We start from the raw sequence: 10135 nt of genomic DNA on the forward strand, positions 1-10135 counted from the left end.
AATCTTTTCACGAAGGGCCCTTCCAAAAGACTCTTTGAAAAAGGAACATTCATACAGTAATGACATGCTCTCTTCAGAGTACCCACTTCAAGTGCTCTGCCCTTCGGAGTGAATAGGACATAGGAATGCTCACTTTTTATTGGAAATTGCCCTGTAATGTTTTGATTAAATAACAAAGTAGCTAACGGCATTTTCTGGAACAGGACAGAATATCTCACCATTTACAGGGATGGTCTCAGAGTTGCATATTCGATGCCTGTGTAAATTCACGTAATTCCTAAATGTCTGACTCTGTTTTGTTTGAGCTATCTGTTATTTCCTGTTCTTAGTACTTGTGTCTCACAGAATCAGTCTCTGTCTCTCCCACAGATCATCACTCGCTTCTCATCAGAATGAATGGAGACTACCAGATGGGCACTCAAGAGGTTTTCACTCATCTTCAGAGTGGCATTCTCTAGCTGCAACAGTTACTGATGTATCTGGCTCAGGACAAATGCAGAATCACGTGGCCTCTATATTAGAAAAGACATTTGGGTTGTGAAACGTTTCAGCTCACTTTGGATTCAATTCAGCAATTTTGCCCAATTATTAAGTAAAAAATATTATTTAAAGTTTAATAGATTTGTAGATTTTAGATTCATGTAAAATAGGCTAAGAATGAAGGCACTAAAAGTGTTCATAAATAGTAGGCCAGCAAAAGCGAGGAATTCTCACATTTTATACATTTCTATTCAGGGACAAGTGAAAACACACACATACACACCTTAGCTCAGTACATGTTGAAACATGTGAGTAATTTAGAACAAAGGGAGTCACGGAATGCATAACAGTGTTAATTTTTTTAAATACAAAATATTAGTAACTGTATTCCACTTCTGTAACAATTTAAATAATTGGTAATCAGAATACAGTTACACTCAAAAAGTATTTTACTGAAGCGATTAATTTTATTGTCATTTGTTTAATTTAATATTTAGTCTATTCAGTTGAAAAACATTTATCCATATGAATGATGCAATCCAAGGGGGTCTGAACAGCGGCAAAACACTTTCTTTTGTGCAGAACTCCACAGAAAACTCAGCAGATTTGTGACATCTATCATTCATAAAAGTTTTCCCATCCCTTGCATGATTGTTTATGAAATGTTGATTATGCTTTTAGCTACCAATAAGAGTGTATTTCCCTCAGATACTTTTAATACATTTTGCTATGTTTAAATCATGGGAAAACAGGTGCAGTGCATGGTTGTGATTCCTCTTAAAGGAATAGCCTAGTTCACCCAAAACGTCATGCATTCATCATTTACTCACCCTCATGTCATTTCAAACCCATATTTCTTTAGTTCTTCAGTGGAACGCAAAAGGAGATGTTAGGCAGAATGTTAGTCTCAGTACCATTCACTTTCATCGCATATTTTTTCATACCATGGAAGTGAAGGTAACCGAGGCTTTTTGTTCAAGTGAAGAAAGTCTGATGGGTTGGGAACAACATGAGGTTGAGCAGATGATGACAGAATTTTCGTTATAGGGTGAACTATTCTTTTAGGTTTTTAATCACCCTTCAGTTAATTTAAATGGTTCTGCAGCATGGCAAATAAAAAAAATAAAACCTGCATGCATAACAATTTGCCAAATTGTTAAAATAATGTTAGATGGAATAAAGCATGTCACCCCACAGGACATGCCAACTTCTCAGAAGCATTTCAATTCAACCACCCTATTTTTGACCAAGACATTACATGTGGCATTATCAGGAGGACTTTCAAATATCAGGATCCTTAGCATTACATAGTTTAATATAGAATAATCATCTATAAACCATGTGCAAATTCACTCACACACTGAAAAGACTCACTGTATTACATGCGTTTACATGAGCAGGAGATAACACTTTAAAAACCGGCACACCTTGACTTCTGAGACTTCAGTCTGATATCCATGAAAGCTGCACAATTGATTACAATTAAACTGAAATCATGGTATGATGTAAATGATTGCGCTCCGTTTCTCAATTGTGATCGGTTTGATTAATGCGGTTGTGCGCTCGCTTGCTCATAAGAGTTTAACAGAGACTCAATTGTGTTAAGAACAAACAGTTTTGCAAAATAAACAGCTGATTTGAATTCATAACATGATCACATCATAAAATGTAGAAAATAGCAGTAAAATGTAAGAAAAGCACTTGGTCAACGCACCTAATGCAGCAACCACTCCACATTAAATTGTACGCTTATTAAGATCTTCTTTTAATTATTTATGAAGTGCTCTCTTGCACTGGACAACTTGGGTGGTGATTTTTTCCTGCTTCAACCTGTCTCCGTTGTTTTTCAGGAGATTCATAATGCAACACATTTTTCACTGGGCTGTGAAGTGACATCACTGACGGGGGTTCTCCGTGCTTACCACAAATATCCAACTAATCGATAATGAAATTCATTGTCATTTATTTCTATTATCAATTTTATTGATTAGTTGTTGCAGCCCTAATATCTATATAGTAAAACAATTGGTTGATAGATTGATATATGGATGATAAATAACCATATTGCAATACCTATATTTGGCAATTTTGCATGATGCCACATTTTATTCTAATATTTTGTTGACCAATATTATTATTATTCTTTCATCAAGAAACTCAGGATCTTCTCAAAGCAATGCAACAAAGAAAATAATACATAAGTATAAAATACCCAATGAAAATAACACTTCTTGCAGAAATTAAATATCAAATTAAAATAAATACATTTAGCAAAAAATAAAAAGAATATGACTGAATAGATATTAATGAATGCAAAGTGCATCTTTTGACTCTCATAATATTCTTTTGCGTGCTTCATTTTGAGTGGTAAAAGAGATTGCTTGTATTACCAAGCGAGATTATCGATGGATGACAGTTTGCAGATTAGATTTTTCCGCTCTGTGTCGCACCTGTTTAAACAACAAGCTCATTTTAATTTTCTTGACGTTTCTATTGATCTTATCAGCAATAATTCATCAAATAATGATCAAATCATGGAGAAGTACAGATGTGTGGTATTGTCAAGCGCACTTTTGGCATGTTAAAGAGATGATCCAGATGTCTGGATCACAGTGACACTGCTCAGTGTCCCAGATCATGTGGTCAACTGCATCTTCTGCAGTATATTTCTCAGAATCGTCCCGCAAGATCAGAATCAAACATTTATTCCCAAGCTCACAAGCACTAAATTCCTCCTGGACTATTAACATAACATAATATAAATGAATGAATATATAGTAGAAACATTAGAAACAAATGTAGCGTTTGAGTGGTGGAGGGATCACAGAAGCGTTTTTCACAGGAGTGAGGCAAACGGCCGCTTATATGTCCTTGTGTTATGACAATATTAGATGAACATGTTCCTTCCAAACATTTGTTCATAACTCTATTAATTATGGTCCTTGTCATGTCTCCATCACCCGATAAATCAGAGCATCTATCTATAAGTCAACACTTCAAAACAATGCAGTACAATCCAATAATATGTTGAAGAACTAAAATCCCATTTTTAATCACTGTTTAAAAGAAAACTTCAATGATAAGCATTTACTTTATGAGGAAATTCATCAAACACTCAATGATAATGTGTATGTATAGTATGTATAATATGTATATTTATAATACAATGCTCTGAAATACTCTATATTGGTCAATGGTGCCATCTAGCGGTCTGATATTTCTCTGTAACAACCACACATCCACATAACAGACCACTCATACGGGTATTGCAAGCCATCTTTCTTCTCGTATCACTGTACTATCTCTACAAGTAAGCTAATAAAACAATTCCTATTTACTTATTTGGCAAATCAGTGTTTCCCATTAATTACCTAGACTGTGGCGGCCTGCAAAGTCTCATTTGTCCCCTCACAGTTTCATAATTAACCGAAAATATTTGTACACTTCTCATAACATAAAATCTCTCTAATGTTGTGTTTTGCGCCGCTAATGAAGTAGACTGATGCCGTTAATGTACAGGACAAGTATAAACACTTGACATATAATAGTTATCATGTAAATATTGTATGTTATGCCATGTTTTTGTTGAGAAAAACAGGCATATCCACGTGCTCAGTAAACTATACTAATTTATACACACCAGTTTATATGATGGAATGTCCCTTACCTCAGCTAGCATAGTCTTTCTCGGATGCTATGTTTGTTGTTTACAGAAGCGTTGCAGGTATTACGTTGCTACGGGGATACTTTCTGACAAGCTGCACATATATGAGAGTAAAGTGTGCACCGCTTATCCAGTACATTTAAACAGGAACCCAGCTTTCTCACAGTAAGCCACATTCTCACAATAACCCTCTTTTCTGGTGTCCGTACTGACAGAACCATTTGCTCAACAAATGTGATCAACTTGTGTCCACACTCAACAGCGCCACCCAGGGCATTCTGTTATAACTATGAGTTTAAATTTGTGTGTTCAGGATGATCTCACTGTATATATGGCCAGCAAAGCAAAATTTGACTTAATGAAATAACATGAAAACGTAGATCTTTTTCCATAGAACTATGAGCACCCTCTGCTGTAAATAATGGCAATGGAGGCTTTTCTTTATTTGAATACCATACGTAACATTAAATAATTATCATATATAACATTATTATGATATACCCAGTGCAGTTTACAATTCTGGCACAGAAAAATTAGTTGACGGCATAGATATACTATTAGGTTGGGCATCGTTCAAAATTTTTGAAAAATATAAACATACACTTTGACATGTTACTTGAGCATGTAACTTAGATGTCCTTTTTTCACTCTGGACAAGTAACTTTTTTACTTGGACAAGTGAATTACCAATTGCCCTGGCTCAAATGTATGCTCTAGTCGATTTTGTGTTTTGACCATTTGTGAACTGCGTTAAACTCCATCTCGTTTTTATGCTTCGTGAGTGTGACTTTTTGCCATGCCATCACCATTCATATCTATACAACCAATATGTTTATGATTAAATTACAACTAGAGCACAAAATTGTTTACAAGAGCACAAAGTAATTTTGATCTCAAAGTGCACCAGATTGATGCATTTTACTTTAAAATGTAAAAAATTCTCTCACGGTGGAGAATTTCCACCCACATTCTTATCACCCACCACAGTCTTACAAAATCCTGTGGGAAACACTTAAAATAGTCTTGTAAATAGTAGGGATGCACCGATCAGACACCTGGATCGGTATCGGCTCTGAAACTGAAGCTTTTTAACGGATCGGGTATCAGTCTGACGAGACCCGATCCAAATCCGATACTGTGTGTTAGTCATGTTCGTTACTGTCAAGCCCAAAAAATTACATAAAAGAACCATTAAAACACCATTAAAGCAGTTCATGTGACTCGTGCATTTTATTTAAGCCACTTGAAGATGTGCGATAGCTCTGTGAATCACAAAAGGCTGTGTTTAACAAGTAAATATATAGTAAGCGTGTTAGTGAATGGTGCAGCTCTGTTGACACAAACTCACGCACAGGCTGGTGATGCACTCAAGGCTATGTTTAGCCTTCACAGCGGTGCGCAATATTTGAGCGATACTCAAGAACAGCATCTCAGATGTAGATGCTCAATATTTCGGTTCACTTATAATATGCATTTAGAACGGCACCGGAGGTGCATTTTACCAGAATATGAATAAGAAGCGAATTAAACTACTGTGAACTTGCCTACAAACAGACACATACAGGACTTCCTGGGGAGTTTAAATAAAAGTGTGAGGGTTTAAAAAATGCATGATTTAAATATATTACTGTTGAATTTAAAATTAAAAGTCAATAATAATAATATTCATTAATATTAATATTATCATAATTAGTATTTGTTTACAATTTATAACAATATTTAAGTTGAATGGGTTCCAAAAAATAACTGTGAATGAAAATTGGACTGATGTCTTACAACTAAACTGAACAAAAAAGAGATCTGAATCCTTTAAAGTCCAGATGGAACTTTTTGGAAAAAAAAGACTGGAATTACTGTTAATTTTGCTGCTACGTTATCCAGTGGACTAGTTAATAATAAAGTGTTTTTAATAAGCTATACATTTATATTTAAACAATGTGAAGTTAGAGGTTTGTGATCTTTACATATTAAAGAGTACTCCCAATTATTTCCACACAATAAGGTAAAGATATTCTAAACTGATTATGGGAAAAAAAAACAACACTGTCTTGATTGGTTTCGGATGATACTGAGATTTCAGACATCGGAATCGGAAGAGAAAAAGTGGTATCGGTGCATCCCTAGTAAACGGATGAAAAATGAACAGTCAGGTGGTCATTACTTACAAAATAAAACACCAACAGAAGTCCGACGAAACCAAAGGTGGATTTCAGCTTCTCAGCAATCTTTTATGTCCATTTATTGATTTGGTTAGTAGGAGTGTAATAAGCAGATGAATGTACAGTCAGATGGTTGTTATCGTTTCATGTCGGGGTCCTGATCATCCTGTGTTGCTGTGACGTGCACAGAAGGGGGGAGCAGGGGCGCATTCACAAATCTAAAGGGGCCCTTCTGGTTGAACAGAAAAAAAGTTCAAATTTGAATAATTAAATGAAAATATAAATATAATTAAATAAAACTAAATTAAAATCTCGTAATAATCTCACAATAAATAAGGTTTCTTTGTAAATCGCGGGGTATTAAAGAAAATAAAGCATAGGTGACATTTACAGCGTGCTACAGCAGATCAAGGGCGGATTTTAACCGCACGTGATCCTCCCTATGCCCTGTATTCACCCTGAAGGGAACACAGAATAACTGTATAAATGAACCCTTTATTGGAACGAGCTTTCAAGTGGCGTCCCCTCCTGCAGCAGTGCCCTTTGAGGGAGCAAAAAGTTGTTTTGAATTCACCCCGGAGTATCAAAGTAGCGTCACGGAGCATCTGCTGTTTTTTTTGTTCTGCGTGCGTTTCGTGAAGTTACAAGTAAAACGTGACAAAAAAGAAAAGCTTTTTTTTTTCTCCAGGCCATTACTTTATATTGTGAGTGAAATAACGTGTTGTTTTCTATTCACGAACTTTCCGATCGGCACAATGATTTGACTGTATGTTTGAAAGTTTGTGTAGAGTAAATAAATCATATTTTATAAGTTATGGAAACAGAGCACTTCTAATTTGTCAGCAAATTAAAAAGCACCTGGTATATAGTTGGTATATACAGGTTATATTGCCTATATGCATTGTAAAGTCTTTAAAATGACACCAATTTTGTGTTATTGAGGCAAGTATTTATTAATTATTTGATGCTTTCTTTTTCAGCACAGAACAGCAGAATGCTAAAACATGTTTATGTATTATTAAGCAACTCAAGAGCAAGCATACAATAATTTCCTCATTTATTTTCTACAATAAATAATATGTAGCCTACATTTCAACATGTTCACATACTTTGAACAAATTTTTGATGCTACAATAATTTAATAAATATATTCTAATCGAGAAATTACACTGATTGCATTGCTTTTGTTTATTTATGAAATATATATTTGGAATTTTGGCTGTGTACTCACACATGTATGCAGACACATTGATGAGACACACCAATGCAGAACTATAAATGCAAACCAACACAGGTCAGATCAAATGTCCACTTTATGTGTTGTAAGTTCATCAACAGATTAATACTCGATTGCTATAATTTCCATCATCACATGGCACACCTGTAGTGTAGGCAGATTTATTAATTATAATGTGAGCGGTCAGGAGCAAAACTGGAGGAGCAAAAAGTGTTTTTTGTTTAAACTAGTAGACTAATCAATTTCAGAGAAATAGTATGGTATTACCATTTTTGGACATGTGAGATTCAAAACCATGTTGACGAGGTCAGAATGGAAGCAGCAGAGATCAAATGATAGTGAGGGTGCAGAGATGAGAGAAGTGAAAATATTAGAGCCCTTTAACAAAAAAGGCACTGTGCAGATACCAGGGTAATACCACGGTACTGAATGATTATATTCACATTTCATGATACTGTCATGGTACTTCAAGTTTCTTCAGAAAATACCACGGATTGACTATGACACATGTCAAAAACATGGGATTATCACAGACCATGTCTAAGAAAAAAAAGAGTGTAAAATATGGTACTTTTATTTTTAGGATTACAGAATAGGCTATTATTTGTCAAAAAGGAAATAATGGAATAAATGATGTTTATAATACAATAAAAATGCTTAAATAGTCAAAAAACAAAGAATAAGTTACGTATAAATAAGTGCTACTCTTTAAAAAAATTACAAAATAAAACAATCAGTACCCTTTTTTATCCTTTTGCCCCAATCCCTCCTGAGGTCTGTGCCAGCCACTGCTGTCTTAGTTTATTTTGCGATAACAACCGGCTGACTGCACATTATCCCTCACACACACACACACACACACACACACACACACACACACACACACACACACACAAGTAGCTTTATTGCTGTTTTGCATGTATTTCATGTTGAAATTCCGTGTATTTGGAGTTACACATCACAGCTAATTGGTGACCCATCACAGAAAAATGTAGAGAAGGAAAGAGGAGAAAACTCAAACAAAAAATGGCTGTACAGTTAAGATGTTCTTCTTGATAATGCAAGAACACATACACATGCATAAAACCTAAAAAAATAAATAAAAATAAAAAAAGAGCAGAAAACATAACTGGTTAACAACCACGATTATTCGGTAACTTTGCACCGACCGATGTCATGCTCAAACTCTAAAAAACAGGGTGTGATTTTGATGAGGCACAACTCTAGATCAATATCCAACATACAATCCATAAATAGTACTTGAACAAAAAAAAGACAACCATCCGACATCGACGATGTAGTAAAACACAGGGCGGGTGAGAAAGAAGCTCTTGAAGGCCCGGTAGTTAAAGCGGACCGAGCGTCATATGAAAGCTTCAGAAAGGTCATCATCATCATCATTCCAGCGCATCCACACCGGAAACAGCACCATCACTTTATATCCTCACACAATTGCACATCAAACTCACACTGCACAGGGCCTACAACTTTCCTTAGCGTCATAAGAGAATATATTTGAATCTCGCGTTTGTGTTGATATGGTGCATGTCGAGGCGTGGTGCCGAAGACACGAACGGAGAAAAATCTTCACGATCACGCGTCTTGCCGCCCTAGCGGTTCTTCTCAACAATAGTAGCTCAACGCAGAGAGATGCTCGAGTTGAAGACATCAGCAGTCATTATAGACACTTTATTCGATTTATCGCTCGAGATTTCTTCCTTTCACTTATGAATGTCAGTGTAAGCGTAAAGTTAATTTATAATGGCATCCCAGTACTGGTGTGAAAACTACGGCACGCGCTGGAGTCAAACGTTCATCCATATATATTAGGATTAGTAAGTGTCGTTTGTGAGGTGTTTTGGTGTCAATCGAGGTATAATTGTGTAACGGCTATAAGTTATATCGTTTCCTTCACTGCAGCTGCTCTCTCTCTCTCTCTCTCTCTCTCTCTCTCTCTCTCTCTCTCTCTCTCTCCTGCAACTCCTAGAATAAAGAGAATTGAACAAAACCCCCTACGATGCCTCTGCGCTTTCACATCCACTCAAATAACTGCCGTCTATATCACATACAGAAAGCTGAGAGACTTTAAACGCACTGTGGACAAAAGTTACCACGATGAAGATAAAAAAACCGAAGTGCACTTACCCTTGTAGTCAAACCCCGATCTTCATACACTTACACTCACCAATTATTTAAATATATATTTACAAACAGCCGGGCATTTCGCCACCACAATCCTATCCCGCGGATGAAATTGTTCGCTATAGCGCCCTAAAGTTTGGTGCAGTGTATCAGAAGGAATCTTCGCTTTGTTCGGTTGGTTTTTGACCAAAATGTATAAAAAAGACAGAAACTGACATACAAAACAAGAACTCTCCTTCCATCCCATTCACCCCCAGTTTGCGTGCTCGGCATATCAATGCGCGCAGACGAGAGATAATGGGACAGCAAAACCGTGCTGTGTATAACACTCAAATTAACTCATCCAACATAACAGATTATTCGTCACGTTGGAAATCAGTTTGATATTACTGCAAACCGCGGAGAAACAACTACGGCCGGATGAGAAACAACACTTGGAAGAAGCGGACTAGT

The 10135-nt window shown here is 36.1% G+C and overlaps 1 protein-coding gene across 7 annotated transcripts in view; it reads right to left on the minus strand.

The window, feature by feature from the left end:
• The window catches only part of LOC127646560 (PHD finger protein 21A-like), a 28220-nt gene extending 18297 nt beyond the window's left edge, over nucleotides 1-9923 (minus strand). For all 7 annotated transcript variants that reach the window (XM_052130354.1, XM_052130342.1, XM_052130322.1 and 4 more), the window contains exon 1: nucleotides 9686-9923. The gene's annotated coding sequence lies outside the window, so the exon portion shown is untranslated. The remainder of the gene's footprint in view (nucleotides 1-9685) is intronic.
• Nucleotides 9924-10135: the final 212 nt, after the last annotated feature.

The sequence above is a fragment of the Xyrauchen texanus genome, chromosome 1, assembly GCF_025860055.1.
Source record: "Xyrauchen texanus isolate HMW12.3.18 chromosome 1, RBS_HiC_50CHRs, whole genome shotgun sequence".
Classification (NCBI taxonomy): domain Eukaryota; kingdom Metazoa; phylum Chordata; class Actinopteri; order Cypriniformes; family Catostomidae; genus Xyrauchen; species Xyrauchen texanus.